This window comes from Sparus aurata, chromosome 6 (assembly GCF_900880675.1).
Source record: "Sparus aurata chromosome 6, fSpaAur1.1, whole genome shotgun sequence".
Taxonomy (NCBI): Eukaryota; Metazoa; Chordata; class Actinopteri; order Spariformes; family Sparidae; genus Sparus; species Sparus aurata.
The window spans coordinates 33,450,234-33,467,578 of NC_044192.1; the positions used below are offsets into that span (position 1 = coordinate 33,450,234).

Here is a 17,345-nt window from a genome sequence, read left to right on the forward strand (position 1 = left end):
TAACTGTCACACTCTTGCACTTAATTTCGTGCAAATGGAATTACAAACAGGGACACTCACATCACATCAGGTATAAATACACAGCTGCTGCAGAAAGGAAGGAAACAAATATTCACACTCACATACACTGGTGCAGTACAGCAAAGGTGCATGCACATTTTTACACACGTGTTAGCATACAGACGCACAAATATATGCGCATTTATCCACTCTTCGTTGCATGTGTACAGATTTCACACACCAGTGTGCACACACACACACACACACTGTATAATCATACTGCACACATACAGTTGCATACATCAATACCACCATACCAATACACATGCAGACTAACACACACACAATAATAAACACATTTATCTACATTCTTATATACACACAAACATACAGACATGCTCTCACTGGTGTGACAATCCTGTCACCACCAGAGGCCAGCCGAAGAGGAGGAGGAGGAGAAGAAGGAGGACGGAGAGGAGGAGGCTTGTGTTATGCCAAGTGGTGATTGGCCGTCGCCATGCCAACAAGGGAGGGCCAAAGTCAGAGATTGGTGGAGGAGGAGCTGCAGGCTGATTATAAAACAGTCTGAGCAGCAGTTTCTCCTCTCCAGAGCTGTCTCCACTGTATCTCTGTCTCTTTATTTAGCCTTTACTGTTATCTGGCCAGTTAGTCAGCTCGCAGTGCTCTGTGTGGAGGACCGAGGGAGGGTGGAAGGGTGAGCTGTCAGAGGGACTCGTGGACAGGTCGCATTTACCCAGCCTTCCTGCCGAGCTGTATGTCAATCACTGTTATAGGGCTGCTTGCATCTTGTGGATTTATCTCTGTGTGAGTGACACCTGGGAAAGCGAGGGAGACCTGAGCAGAGAGGCCGGAGGCTGCTCCGTCCCTCCTGTGCGTGTGGATGACCTGTGCTCCTCTGTAAGTAGCTCTGCTGCAGCCACATCCACTCACACTCTTCATTAAAACATGTTGACCTTACAGCGAGGGTCAGGGGTCAGAGGATGGCAGAGACAGAGGTACATGTTGCTGATTTGAGGCTGAACGTGTGCTTTGAGGATTACTTTTGTTCATGAATTTTTATCTGGATCCCTCATCATCTCACCAGACATCTCAGGGGGTGTTCCTACGCTCCAGTGAGTCTACTAATTGGCTACATTAGTGGTTACTTTTCTCTCTTGTTGGCCTTAATTTCTATCTTGAGATTGGACTGTTATATTACCCTGTATGTCATGAAATCCAGAAGTTACATCGCTGTACAAAATACCAAACTGATGTTACACTTGAACCGCACATACTGTTCCGCATAACACAGTCGGATACTGATAGTTCTGTGCGCAGTGGTGATCACAAGGTCATGCTGTGGTTTAACACTTTATCTTCAACAGTGTCATATAGATAGATGAGGCTGCAATAATTGATTTGTAAAAGTCTGAAATTATTAACTGTTCCTCCTGTTCGTGAACACTACAGAAGTAAGAACATCATAGGACATCTGAAACCCCCTCAACCACGCACCAACCCACACACTCACCCAACCACCTCTCTCATCTCTGATGAGCCTCATGCATTAAGTACTCACGTGTCAACTGACACTGACACAGTAGTAACAAAGGAAAAGGGCCACTCCAATATACTGAAGTCTATCCATAACCACTGAACAAACAGCACTGTTTACCTACAGTACAGGGCCTGCGGGAGGAGTAATTGGCTGCCTGGGGTGTGTGTGTGTTTACATGCACAACTTGTGACCCTGTTCCATATCATTGAAATGCGTTGTTGAGTCATGCAGTGACTGCAGTTTTGCTGTAGTGACATTACTGCAGTAACTAAGTATAGTATCTAGATGTCTGAAATTATGTTTTAATTTATTGTAATTATGTTTTGGGTGCATTTATCCAGCCTTTGTTACAGGTATACAGGCTTCACACACAAATGCACACACAAAACAAACACTGTAGGCACACACGCTCATTTTGATGTTGCTCTGACATTTGATAAATCTATCAGCAGATTCCTAAGTTGACTTCTGGATAAACAGCAATTGTCCAATCATTTCACAGCAACTGTTATTATCCCATTTGACACTGTGTCAACATGCTGACACAGTGTCAAAGGGGTTTTATAGGAGTGACATCTTATAAGTATCCAGTGTGTTCACAGTGATATGTACAATGTTTCACCATTCCATATTTAAAACACAGGACAAAAATTAGTTGCTAGCCAGCTTGCTGACAGTAGTAATCTAGTGTTATATCCAAAGCCACAGAGTACTATATCATTACCTTATTATTATTTTGTGTGACAACAGGTGACATCAGAGATTCCCATTCAAAAACAACACTTCATCAGATTTTGTGTTAGCAGCTCTGTCCTGCTGTTTATTGGATCTTGGAAAGTTTAGCTATTTTGCTCATACAGTAACAGCAGTGTCCTTTAAAACAAGTTAGAATGAGACAAAGTATAGCCTACTTCCTACTCACAGCTAGCCATCTGTTAACTCTGCCAGCGACAGTTGACAGGTGGCAGAAATGATTCAAAAAAATGATTTAAAGTAAAGTTTTAGTCATAATCTGCCTTCGCAATCACTGTAATTTGTAAATGTGCAGTGCTAACATGCTTAGCAGTGTTAGCGACAATGGGCTCTATCTTACGCTTAGTGCAAAGCATTTTCCACTGTTGTGCAAATAGTAAATGTACTTGCACCCACATGTACACCCCTGGGCGTGTTGTTCTTAAAGTTAGATGTGTTCAAGTACTGAAGGAGCATTGTTGTCTTGGGGCAGCAGAAAGCAACAGAGCCACTGACTAGCAAAAAGCTGGTCTGAAGTAAAAATCGCAGTCTGTTTCCTACTATTTAAAGGAGGCATTAGACGCGCCTACACAGGTGGCACACCGTGCATAAAGTCTGATTTTATGATTTGAGAGGCTGCTTTCAGTCATTTCAAACATTTCTATGAACTCAGCAACGTCCCTGTTACAAATATCGTGGCACATTTAATCAACAAAGGATCTGGAGAGGAAACTCTCTGGAGAAAACACATTTAAAGCTTCTAAATGTCAGGACCTTAAGATTTATCCGGACAGCTGCTTCATATTCTTACTGTATGACTCTGTATTGTGTGTCTGACCTTTCGATGTGTAGAAGAACACAGAACATGAAATACTAACCGATCCTGTCGACTAATCAGGAGTTTTAAACAATCATTAAGGTCGTCAGCTGTTCCTCATGCACAAATGTGCATGCTAATTTAGAGATAGCCGTATGGTTTCTGCTGCTGGTAGACCGCTGCAGTTAATCAATAACTGATCAATATTTTCATAATTTAGGACATAATTCTCCCCATCCATTCCACTCATTATTGATCAGCATGATCCATGGACTGAGAATCGTGCACACACAGAGGCACACAGCAGCGCTCCTCTTCCTCCTCAATTTAATATCAGTGTATCTTTATATTTGCAGTCAAACAGAGTTGTTGATGGGACAGATGATTGTGGGGGCAGAGGGTCCAGCAGCTGAGGACCACATACATGTCCCTCCCCTGAAGACAAGTGCTACTATCTGATATGTGCCGGGCCCTGGCTCACCTGGCTCTTGAATAGAACGGGAGATGACACTCAGATTGGTTTAATCTATGTTCCAGCCAAAACACACCCATGACCAATTCAGAGTATAAATACCAGCTCTTTGTGCCATTCACTGCACTTTGTGCTGTTAAATCAGCAAAATTGACTTGGACACACCCTAAATGCACCGTATACCATCCAAATAGGGCCCAATGACGGGAACATGGCCAAGGGGCCGGATGTAGAATTAGTTAAATGTGCTGAAGCAAAATTTGGGGATAACCAGGCTAATGAAATTAGACAAATAGAAGTTTGGGGTTAATTTCAGCCCCCATATTTAGGATTAATACAAAGCTATAGTAATATGCCTGACATAATGTTACCAGATATTGTATTCTTTATTTTGGTCAGATGTTAAATAAACAGAGATAGGTTGCTACTGTAATTTTTGAATCCATAGCATGCTGCAGCTGAGGCACAATAACAATGTTTACATAAGGAGTTTATTATTGAGTCCCTGATTCATCACACAGCCCCCAGGCCCACTCAGCCATGATAATGTGAAGATAGACCCCTGCATACTAAACAATAGCCCTGGCACCAGCACTAAACACCACAGATGAACAAACACATGCAAACATTTGGTCAGACACACCAAATGGAAGGCAGTTTACCTTTCACACAACACCGAGCCCACTGGCTGCTGTAGTGAATGGTTAAATGCTTCATCAAGCAAGCATCATCAAGCAAGCATCTTATGTGAAAAGAAGTCCATCATCTCTTCCACCTGAGACTCCATGGGTCCTTACTATGTGTCTAAGTTATAATATGATGGCTTTAATGGTGGAGCCACTGGAGAGCCAACATCAGATCAGTTGGCTCAGTCACTGCTTTTGTGTTTTTTGTGTGTAGACATTATAGACTAGCTGTGTTGGCACACATGAGTGTTCTATTTTCATGTTACTAATGTTACAGAATTTCTCAGTGAAACATTTGTCCTCTTTGCCATTTTGAGATGCCAAAATGCAAAATTGCCAGTTGTACCATGGAATGTTGTGTTCCCAGTCTGTTCTTGTTTCACTCTCTATTGTTTATTTGGAAAAATGCACACTAGCAACATCACATTATTGCTCGTTTCCTGTTGGACAGCACTTCTCAACTGGTCAGTACACAGTTGAATAAACTGGAGAAAAAAAATCACACATAATTCAAGCAGCAACTAGTACCACACACACACTGATTATTCATAATTCATTTGTCGTTCTTTATTATTACTTTATCATTATGTAACTGCAGCTGCCAGTGAAGATTCACACAACAGCACACTGCCACACAATTCTTTGTCTTACAGAACACAATGTGGAATTTTAATACTTTGTTTAAATGCCAGAGTACATTTACATTCGCTGTTGATCACCACAACTCAGTGTGTGAATGCACTTCCCGTCTCATTGAACATTGGCAAAGCCAATATTTAATGGTGCCTTGGTAACACGCATGTTTCCTAGCTAATAGCTCATAAAGAATCACCATTGGCATATGTAAAATCTTTTCTGGCATAGTGAAGCTTCAGCATCAGCACCAGGATGTCGTTCGATACGATTTTGTGGGCATGAGCAGCAGCAACATGTGCCACTGCTGCTGCCAGGGTCACATCTAAATTACTAAAAAAAGACCTAAAGGACTTGAAGTGTTGCTTGGCTTGTTTCCCTCATTCACGCCCAGTATGCTTCAAAAGCTCTTCACAGGTGGGCGGGCGGTGCATTTAAAGCCGAGCTATCTAGCTCATTTAAAATCATACACCCTATGTGAGGCTGCCAATGCTTTATATAGAATTATGTTGTTCTCTACAAACACTGGAGAAACACAAATGTTATGATATGCACTGTCTGGTGGAATGAAGGTGTTCCATGATTGCTAGGCACCCTGAAGTGTTGGATTTTATTCTCTGGGCAGGAGGGCAGTCAGTGTGTTCACTTTTAATTGTGGTGATCTGCAGTGTGTTTAGGGGCTTTGCATAATTGCAGGCCTTTTTTCTCCCAAGTTACTTGTCCAGTGCTGCAGTGGTGATGGCTTATTAGAGGTTGGCTCCCACACACAGACACAAGCAGAAGCCACCTTGGGAAATTGTATAATGTGATTTGTGCAAGTAGTCTGAGGTAAACTGTGAGTCACAGAGCTGCTCTTGTCAGAAGCAGGACCATAAGCCAAAACCCCAGGGGAAAGTCCTAACAACCAGCATATCAGAATAATCACACACATAATGTGATGTGAAGAGGCCTGACAGACATAAAGGTCTGAAACACTCATGCATGTTTCTGACATTAAGGTGAATTGACTTTTATCTGCAATCTTGAGTCTTATGTAACTAATTTAATAGTCATAGTTTGTCTGCTTTGTCAATTATTAAGTAGGCAAATTCTGTACCTTTATTATTTAAAGTAAATAATGCAGGGATTAGCTTCATGCGATAATACCTTGTCCAGGTGTGCTGTAGGCCTATCTGTTTGCAAAGATATGACCCACTGTACAAGGGGTGAATAAAAAACTATTCACTTAAGGAGGCTGCCTTCATTCTTTTATTCACGGTACCTAAATTGATTGATTCTTGAATCAGTTCTTTGATTTCTGAATCTATTTTACAGCAACAAGCGCTTTGCCCCTTGGCTTGATGAGAATACATAATGGGAATTCCCATTTACGTGGTAACGGAAGTTAGCATCCCAGCAGATTAAACGATTCATCTTAATTGACACAATTAACATTAAATAACATGTGTGTTCATTGGCAGCCACACGGTCGTGGTCGAAAGTTGATATACACTTTTAAAGGACATGTATATTATGGCAGTCTTAAGTTCCAATGATTTCTACAGCTCTCATATTTCTGTGATGGAATGAGATGATATACCCACTAGACAAACACTACAATGGGAAAGTCTAAAAAGCTCAGCATTGATCTAATATTGATTGATTTGAACAAGTCAGGAACAAGTCAATCACTTGGAGCCATTTAAAGCAGGGTTAGGGTTAGGTTACAGGTCCCAAGATCAACTTTGCAAACAATTGATTGTAAATATAAAGATCATGGCACAGTTACTGCCATGAGGAAAAGCCTGCCGGAGGTTAACTCTTTGGTCAGATGGAACAAAAATGTTGTTGTTTGGCCACAATTATGCTGTGGGTCTGTTTTGCTGCCAGTGGATTCTCTGCTCTAAAGAAAGTAAAATGAATAATGAAGAAGGAGGATTATCTTCAAATTCCTTAGGAAAACCTTGGAATGGCCTTCTTAAAGTCCTGACTTGAACCCCATTGAGAACATGTGGACTGTGCTTAAGAAACAAGTTTGTGCCAGGAAGCCAACAGATTCAGTTGAAATACATGGATTCTGTCAAGAGGAGTGGTTAAAGATTCAGCCATAGGACTTCCAGAAGTTTTTGGATGGTTATCAAAAGCACTTAACTGAGGTGAAAATAGCCAAGAGACATCAAACCAAATATTCAAATTACTATATGTTTACCAAACCGCCATTACACTGTGCAATCAGTTTTTGCTTCAGAATTTTAATTTAAAGCAAAAAGAAGCTGACACTACTTTAAGCCTAAACTCTAGCTAATTAAAGCAATAACGAAAGCCTCGAACTGTTTTATTTATATGTGACTCGCTCTGTTGAAAATTCAAAATGTATGTGTGTAGACATTAACCAAAAAGGGAAAGGTAGACTCTGAATACAACTGAATGCTACCAAAGATCTAAGGTGTTTGCTGCAATACATATCAGGGGAGGAGTATGTTAGCAGGGAGTGATAGCATTAAGATTTGTGCACACATGGTTTGGCTGCTCAGAAGCTTCTAGCATTCAGATGGAAAGTGAAAACAAGGCTTGAATAAATTAATGGGCACTCGCAGATTCTTGCAAGTTGCAATTCAGACAGTTTTGGCTTAACTTTGTTTCCTCCTGTCAGCAGGAGGTTCCTTCCTAGCCTTGTTTGAGTAATTTCATGCTTTTAGTCACAAGAAACAGACGTACATTAGACTGAGCCTGTCTGAGGAAGATATCTGTCTGTGTCGCTGCTCTTCCAAAGTAATCCCTCCCACTCTCTGTTTTTATCTCCTGATCTGTTCCTCTTTCTCTGTGATTGGTGCAGGTGGTGGGGTAAACCATATACACATTTAAATTGAGTCGTGCCTCACATCACGTGGTAACATATCTCACCTTCTGCATCATGACTCACCTCTGATGTCACTCTGACATCAACGATCAGTGTGCATGTGCACTTTTTGGTAAGTTGCGCGCAAGAGTTAAAAGAGAATCGACATTGTAGGAATGAGTAAACTATACCCTCATCAGTCACAGACACCGCATGTTATTTGTAAATCAGGTTAGACAACCTATCCTTTTGACATGTGACTGCAGTTATAATAATAATAATAATAATAATACATTTTATTTAAAAACGCTTTTCTAAATACTCAAAGACACTGTACAGAAAACGAACATCAAACCAGCAAAACAATATAAAAGAATACACTGAAAACACAATAGACTGAGCTAAACTTTAAAAGCCACTTTAAAAAGGTGTGTTTTTGTCCTAAATTTGAATGTTGGAGGATCGGAACAGTCACGGATGTGTTTGGGGAGTGAGTTCTAGAGGGTGGGGGCAGCTACAGAGAAGGCTCTGTCTCCCCAGGTTCGATGCTTGGTCCTGGGAGGTGGAGTCAGGAGGTTTGCATCAGATGAGCGGAGGCTGCGGGATGGATTGTGGTGATGGAGCAAGTCAGTGAGGTAGGAAGGGGCCTGGTTATGAAGAGCTTTGTGTGTGAGAAGGAGGATTTTAAACTGAATACGCTGTGGAATTGGGAGCCAGTGGAGGTTCTGGAGGACAGGAGTGATGTGATCACGGGTGGGGGTGTGGGTAAGCAGACAGTTAACCTTTTCAGAAGCTCTTCTGTCTTAAAGACAGCTTCATATGTCACCAGAAAACCCAAAGGCTAAGGCTGAGACAGGTTTGCTCAAATTTGATGTGCTGTCTTTCCCTTTAATCCATGTACGGTATCAACTAAAAAAAACTACTAAACAGATTTCCATTTCTAAGGAAGATGTGCCTCAGCCAAATAAAGACCCCAATAACTTTTGGTGACGACACAAATAAAGGGATGGATCCAGGAATTCTGTCTCACTTTCTTTAACATGGCGGGATAGGGCATTTTTCAAGACATTTTCATTCTAGATCTGTTGAACTTAAATTGTGGTTATGCAGTCATTAGTGGTCTATGATGTAGAGGGATACGGGGCCATCAAGCTTGATATTGGATTAGGCTTGATTGAATTTAAGGGAACTGTTGGCAGCAGCTGCTTTGGTGTTGGGATTGAGTCAGGGCTGCAAGGGTACTGTTCACTTCTGGGAGCAAGATAAAGCGGGGGGTCAGCTGGTGCCTCAGCAGTCATGTGGACACTGTTATGGTCTGTTACAGTTAACAGGGATCCGAGCTAAGGCCTGATGTAGACAGATAAAAGTTCTGCTTGAAAAAGCAGCCCAATCATTCATTTGAGGCAAAACAACTACACCAGACACCTTCATCTAGCCCACATCCTGCATGGAATGATGGTACTTGGGCGATACACTCTTATTTGCTAGATCAGCGCCGGAATAGCACAGAATAAACCAACTCTGGGCCATATCCAGCCCACCGGAATAGAACAAAGTTCTGGTTATCCGGTTTGAACTTGACTGACATTTGGCCATACTAGGGCCTGCTTGTGGCTTAGATCTGGCAAACAGGAGTGGACGACCCAAATGTCATCATTCCACGTGGTATGTGGGCTAGATGAATGTATCTGCTAAGGGCCAGATCTGGGCCACAAAAATGTTGCTATCTGGGCCTGCCTTTACACATCGGGGTGCCAATGCAGTGGGATGTGGACAAGAAATTGCAGGGTCATCTGACAAAAAAGTTGTGATTGACTTTTGCTGCAACTAATGAGACATCATCCAACATTTACATTTACATTTTAGGGCTTACATCAGATGCTTTTGTCCAAAGCAAATTACAGTAATTCATACATCCATTCATACAGTTATGGCGGTGGCTGCCATGCAAGGTGCCGACCAGCACATCAGGAGTATTTGGGGTTCAGTATCATGCCCAAGGACACTTCCACAATCGACCTTCCGATAACAAAGCTGGCTCTACCAGCTGAGACACAGCTGTCCAACATTGCACTGCAATGACCAAACACATAGGTGTGGCTCGCATTCCTGGTAGATGACTTTGCTATGTGGAAACTATATTTCAATGGTATATCTCAAGATCGTTGTGACAAAAGATAAGATGATTGCCAAAATTATGAAAACTTTCAGAGCATTCAGCTTCTTCATCATGATATCATATGAGTAGTGTTTAGCCTCTGTAAAGCCTTTAAACTCGTACAGTCAATAGGAGATATGAGGGGGGAAGTCATTCAGCTTGTTAAGAAAATGACCAAAATGCATCACTGATACCACTTTTTAACTTGTCACCCCCCCTCTCCATTTTGCAGTAGCAGAGCCAGTGCAAGGCATAGGGTTGTTTGGTTAAACATGTTAGTGTATTCTGCCTGACTCATTGATGCTCTATTTGAGTGAGGTTTGTCAGGATTAACCCCTGACCCTAACCACAAATCAAAGCTCAGTTTGCTAGTCACGGGTGAAGGACACAAATTGGGTCGACATACAGTACATCTATTACTCAAACGTTTTCATTATCCCACTGGTAAAACACCAAGGTCTGAATGCCCACTTAATTTGATGCTAGCCTCCAAACCGCATAAGTAGCAGGAACAGAATTATAATTTATTCTTATGAATCAAGTAAAAGGTTTTCGATTCTTTGCAAAAATATTGGTACAGTATGAATGCCTGTGAATCTCCAAACAAAACGACAAACTTGATGTGTGTTGCCTATTGCACAAACCATGGTGGCCTGCGATACAATAGGCCAGTCTGATGTTGACCCCCAACACTGTTGTTATTCACTCAGCCACTGGACACAGTAGGCCTACTGTTCACATGGGGGCAGGGGGTGACATGTAGACAGACACAGACAGACAGAGGGATTTATTGTTGCTGTCAACACTGTTGTCAATTTTTCTGCAAGTGATACCTCTGTTTTTTGCACTTCTCTTAAACTATTCTGAGCAAAGTCCTGAGGAGAAGTGAGTTAGATGAGGAGTCAAAGACAGTGAGAGATAAACAAGTAAGAATAAACATCGTTATGTCAGGCAGAGGAACAAGGACTGTGATGTATCGACATATAACCAGCAAACAAGGTAGGGATTGTTGTCTAGTGGGGCCTAATTCCAAGAAAGATGGGATGGGACGAAAGAAAAAGGTCATTTTTAGTATGGCATCAGCCTAGACACAAGAAGAATAAGAGGACAATGTGATATCATATTTCTGACTACATCATAAATATTTGTCATAATTCATTGATTTATCTCTCGAACACTGCACAGAGAGATGTCTGGCATAATTGATTACCACTGTGGGACAAGGTGGATAAAACCCTTTCTTCTATCTCCTGAACCAATCATACTCAGGGCTTGAGCCAAGTGTCTTAAAGAACACTATTCAGTGTAAAGCTGCTATCAGCCTGTAGGTCGTAAAAGTGGGGCACCTCAAAACTGTCTTCAGCTAACTGGGCAATGTTGTTTAAAGCAACAACCAGACTGGGTAGTGAAGAGTCTCGCTTCAAGCTTTGTTTGAGCCTGAGAATATAATGTGTGATCTGACCAGGCTACATGAAGCTCCGTTAATTTATAGACTTAATACAGATGTAATCATCCAAAAACTTTGCTGATTCCTAACTTTTATAGTTCTTTGGTTTTGGTTTGCAAATTCTGTCTAATGAAGAAAACGATCACTTCCAGGTGACTGGGGTAGATAAGTTACAAATGATTATGTGTGATGTGAATGTTGTTGCTTTTACTGACAAGCTCATCCAACCCTGTAGTTTACCTCAACTAGTCAGCCTTTGTCCGCAGCTTTTTGGCCAATTGAGAACAGTGAATTGCAGTGGAGCCCATTGGTGAGAGAAAACAATGTGATTGGCTTTTCAGCTAAGCCATTACTGCCCTAGAAGAAAAAAAATCAATAAAGATAGAGAGAGGATCTTGAACCTGTTGCTGAAGCACCCATGACTTCGTTTTGGTGTCTCCCCATTTTCCACCTCACCGTCTTCAGCAGGGCCAATTACAAACTTTTATCTAACATATTCCACATTAAAAGTGACTACATTAGTGAGATGGGTGTCAAAAACACTTCTTTATCATAACAGTGGTTTTATACAACTGCCATCCAGTCTCTTGTTTTCTTTTATGAATGACGAACACAGACTAATGCCACCTGGTGGTATGAGGAGTTATTACCTCTCTCACACACACAAAACATATGAACTATTTGAAATTGCCTGTTGTCTTTGAGGAGTGTTCAAGTGCAGTTAAACGCAACAGTCAAACTTTGTGGCTGCTAGGTCTTTGAGGTCGGTCAGGTCTGCCCTTATACGAACAAGAACTGACAGCCTAACTGTTTGCTCCTGCTTGTTGTCTTCATAATACGTTTTCTAACTTAGCTAGCTTCATATTTAGCGTAAAATCTAACTCTCAACAAAAAAATTCAATAAGCATATTTCCGAACTGGTGTAAGTATTCGCTTAAACCCTGTCTCAAAGCTGTGAAACCTTTACATGTGAAAAAAGGAAAAGGACAATTGTACATTTTTCTAAGGCCATTAACACAAGATCAAACAATTTGATTTTAAAATCAATCTTTTAGATCTAAATGTACTGTGTTTCTATTACAAAGTTAGAATTATTGTAAGAACCAGGGCGAACCCAAAGTCCTCTTTTATTCCAGTACATATTTACACAGCACAGCTTGCTAAACAACTCACCTGCTGGCATAACATTAACATACTGTATGAACTCAGGTCATGTTACCCTAAGTTTCAGTTTGGCAATGGACACAACCAAACAGTTCACTGATACAAAGACGTGTATTGTCTCTATTATATGTGTATTTTTGTTGGGACGTGGAAGGATAATGGCAGCTAAAATTGGATTAGCTGCAGTACAGACTAAAAACACCAGCTGTTAAACAGTGATTCTCCCCAACCACTCTGGTTCCTGTGAAGCACCACCATTCTTCTCCTTTAGGGAAAATGTGTGTGCGCACACGTGTGTGTGTGTGTGTGTGTGTTTGCAAAATAGAGAGAGCAAATGAAAGACAGAAAGATAGGGAGAACATCTGTGTATGTGTGTGCTGGGTCATATGCACTAAAACTGACCTTGAGCCTGAGGTTACATTACTGTGTGCTCCAGTAGTTCATATGGGCTGAAAATACAGCTTTGCTTACACAACTGTGTGCTCACACACACACACACACACACACACACATACACACGCATGCATGCATGCTCTCTGTCAAACAGTGTAGGAAAGAAATGAAAGACTAAAGAAAAAAGTGCAAGGATTTCTTCACATATCGTAGTAGTGCTATGCATTTGTTTGAGTAAAAATAAAAATAGATAATTCTCTCTCATTGCCAGTGGACAAGTTTGCCTTTCAATTTTTTGCTTGTGTGACATATGATGTCAGCGGCGCCAGAAAAAAGGGAACAGGAAAACAGTTGCATGGAAGCCTGTTCAAATGTTACACTGGTTACTTTTCACCTCCCCCGAGGCTATGTTGTCGCCCATGTCCATTTGTTTGTTCGTTTGTGGGTTTGTTGGTTGGTTTGTCAACAAGCTTACACAAGAACTACTGATAAGACTTGGCCCAGGTTAGACTCCTTTAGCTTTTAGTGAGCATTCAGATAAAGGGACATAGGGCAAGGGCGGTTTTTTTGACATTTTCATTATTTTCTCAGGGAGTAGTGCATGGATCTTAATGGAAAAAAAAGAATGGTATCTCTAACTGATGTGGATAGAATGTCTACCAGGCCAGGTGTCATGTTTCTAATCACTTCTGGTAGGCGCTGGAGCTGATAAATACCCATGAATGAGTCATTTGACTAAGGACTGAATGCTGATTGTCCCCTTTACCACAAAGACAAATGAAATGTTCTAAAGTGTTGCTGAAATTCTTTTTTTATCACCAACATAAGTGGCTTAAGGTTATTAATGTGACTTTAGCAGCAACAGAAGACAAGAAACCATTTCTTTATTACACAAATAAAACGTTGTTGCATCTGCATCTGTTGCTCTTCCTTGAAAGATCGATCGAGACATGCACACACTCTCCGAATCACTTTTCATTCTGTCACGGTTTGGCCGTGGCAGTTTTTGGTTGTCTGCTCTTACCTAGTGTGTGTTTGTGTCCATGGGTGTGACTGCTGCAGTGGACAGATACACCTGCATGTCATCATTTCATCAACTCCTGGTATATCAAACCGGTCCCTTCACCACTCAGACCAAGATTGTTCCATATGGTGAATGTGCCCATGCTTTCTTCTAGTTTTCTCGACATCAGTGTTTTTCTAGTTTTGCTACAGTTTTGGGTTCCTTTGCTCCAGTGTTTTTCCCTGTTTGATTTAAGTTTCATGTCGTGTTTCGTCCTTCCTTGTGTGCAGAACCGTCAGCATCTGTCAACGACATTCTCTGTGACATACTAAACCGGTTTGTGTTTGTCTATTTGGATGACATACTAATCTTCTCCCGGAGTCAGGAGGAGTCGTTCAACATGTCTAATAAGTACTTCCAAGTCTCTTGGAAAACGTCCTCGCCCTTTAGGAATGGAGATATTGGCCGGAGGGAGCTGCCCACCCTTTCCTTGTGTGGACTGACCATTAAAAACCACACCTATCTTGTGGCCAAGCGGCTGAACTCCCGCCAGGCTCGCTTTGCTTTGTTTCTCAGCTTCCACTACACCCTCACCTACCGCCCCAGCTCCAGGAACACTAATCTAATGCGCTTTCTTGTCAGCTCACCCTCTCCAAAGGGGAAACTTCTGAAGAGCCCATCATCAGGGCTGTACAGTGCGACATATATGTCGCACGTGCTACATCAAAACATGCCTGTGCTAAGAATTAATCTGTCCTGTAGCATGGGTGCTACAGGGCAGATTTAGCCACAAAAAAAAAAAATCTTTTTTCGGAATCTTGTTTGAAAAAAAAAAATCCTTCTGTGTAGAACCAAAGTAGAACGATGGTACTACGACTATCCTTCCTGGTAGTTGTAGTCAACTGTGGTCAATGATTAATGTTATGTCTTGTATATTCAATTCCCCCAATTCCTCACAGTCGCAGCTTTTACTCACGCTCTGTCCCATGCGGCTGGGATGGCACACAGTGGCTAACGCTAACGTTACTCCCACGAGTCAACAACGTGAAGAGATTTTTCCAACCTGTCCGCATTGAGATCACGAAACGAACTAAAGAGACCCCAGGCACCCCGGACAACACAGACAATAACGTAAATGAAGTTAACGAGGACTGACCAACACCGACCGAAAACGCGCCAACGACAAAAGTGAAAGCTAAAACATACAGCTACAACACCGAGTGGGAGCAGGAGTTCGCCCGTCTCAAGTTCGATGCCACAAAGCAAGTAATGTATTGCTCCCTTTTTCAGACAGCACCGCTTAAAATAAGAAAGGATAATCCCTATGTTAATGGAAACCACATACTAAAGAAAGACAACGTGCAAAAACACAACGTATCCCACCGTCACATCCTGGCTCGAGATGCCTATCTCGCTCAGCAAAACCCGGAGCGGCCCGGTACTGTTCGCCACTCCATCGCCCCCGATGTCGCCCAGGCAGACAAAGCAGCCCTTGAAGAAGTATGTTAAACGTATTATAGGCAGCTATATTCTGTCTGTCTGTGTGTCTCTGTCTGTCTGTCTGTGTGATCCATTCATACAAAGATGTAACATTCATTCATTCATTCATTTTTTTAAATTCTTTTTTTTTTTCTGATAAAAATGAAAATGAATGTGGCCTACTGTGTGGCGAAAGAAGAGCTGGCTTTTACAAAATTTAGGCCTTTGATTATTCTTTGTAAAAAGAATGGAGCAAACATTACACCATCCTACTTTACCTCTGTAGAGGTGACGGGCATTTTTAGGGTGTGCTTCAACTCTCTGGTCCTGTGCTAAAAAACTGTCAGCCTCTGTAGCACTAGTGCTATGTGCTGAAAAAGTTAACGTACAGCCCTGCCATCATCTTCCTAAAGTGGGTGGTCACAGCAGCTAGGTGGGAGATTGAGCGCTCAATCAAGGTGGCGCAGCACTCTCAACTTTCCCCAAGTAATTGTCCACCTAACCCTATGTCCCAGATTCAGCCAAATCCCTAGTGTCCAGTGGCGACACGCCTCAAAAGGTGGTTTGGCGTTCGGGTTTCCAAAGAACTCTCTACCTCACCCGACGGCGGTTTTGGTGTCCAACTGTCTACACCCAGAAACTACTCACCATTGTCAACAGATTCTCCAAGGCCATTTTTTCCTCCTTCGTATGCAGAACACTTAGCATCTCTCTGCTCAGCCTGCAGCTCCACCAGCTCACCTGTGTTTTCACCTCATCACTTCCAGACCACTCAACCTGCCTGCCTGCCCTCCTCTCTCGCACTTAGTTTTTTGTTAATAAATACCTTTTGAACTGTTTGCCTGCCTCCAGCCTCTGCATTCTAGGTCCACCAATAACCCCAACCTTAACACATTATTTCTATTTCACTCAGTTTTCTGCATCTCTGTTGTTGCCCCCTCCATCTTGACCGTCTCAGAGATCACAGCTTGTGTTGGCAGCCCGTTTGGCTGTCAGGAACAGGAAGTGGCCATGCAAGGTTTCAGTGGACAAACACAGCGGTCAGCTGAAGCTGTTAGTGCGCTAATGGTCTGCCCTGACACTGTGCCAGAGTTCCTTTTTTAAGGGCTTCTCAGAGTTATTCATTCATTCAAATCCAACAAACTGGGTGGACGCAAAAAAAGACAAAGAGCTGAGAACTTTTGCCTGAAGGTTTGATTTAGAGTCTGTGTATGTGTGAGCTAATCACCAGCATGAGTAACAGTTTTATATTTCCATGCCTGTCTTGTATTTTGATTTTTGAGACTGTTGAATGTGTGTCATATTTTCTGATGACTATGCCCACTGACCTGTATAAAACCATGCAGCCCATGCCCCACATCTATTCCATCAGCTGGCACCATTCTAAATGAGTACACATGAGGGGAGCTGTGTATGTTCATTTAACAGGAGCTGACATGGGTCACTGCACAACTGACATATGGCTTTTTTCTGAATCAAACACAATTGTCCCCCCAGAGGCAACAACCACTGAACTGCCACAATAGGTTTGGTCACTGGCCAAAAGGGGAACATTTTGTTTGCACTAGGCATCTTGTGTTTTTACCCCTGTCTCCCACTGTAGCTCCACAAGTAAATCAGTGTTACATGTATTGATGTAGGCCTGAATGGATTACTGTCAGCTTTCTACAAAAATATGATTTCTCCAGTGTCGCAAATAAGAAACATGGTTATATCCATGTAGGGGATAAGAGGCACCTCATTTCCTCAGCTTCTTGGACGTGCTCACCAGGTTCACATCAACATTTTATAGCCGACATTTGCATCTGGAAGACTTCAGACAGGAAAATAATGTTGTGAAAAAATAATTAGATTCAGTCCAACAAAGTCAAACAAACCAAAGCCTTGAAAAGTGTAAGCAATTGTTTTGTAACTTTTATGTCAAGTTCCACTTGATATATATGGGCCTATTCACACCTTTGACCAATAGGAAAACTGTCGTGACA

At 42.0% G+C, this 17,345-nt stretch overlaps 1 protein-coding gene across 2 annotated transcripts in view; it reads left to right on the forward strand.

Annotated features, from left to right (window-relative positions):
• The first annotated feature begins 570 nt into the window (after nt 1-570).
• Nucleotides 571-17,345, forward strand: part of cdk18 (cyclin dependent kinase 18) — a 58,924-nt gene continuing 42,149 nt past the window's right edge. For both annotated transcript variants that reach the window (XM_030420619.1, XM_030420620.1), the window contains exon 1: nt 571-918. The gene's annotated coding sequence lies outside the window, so the exon portion shown is untranslated. The remainder of the gene's footprint in view (nt 919-17,345) is intronic.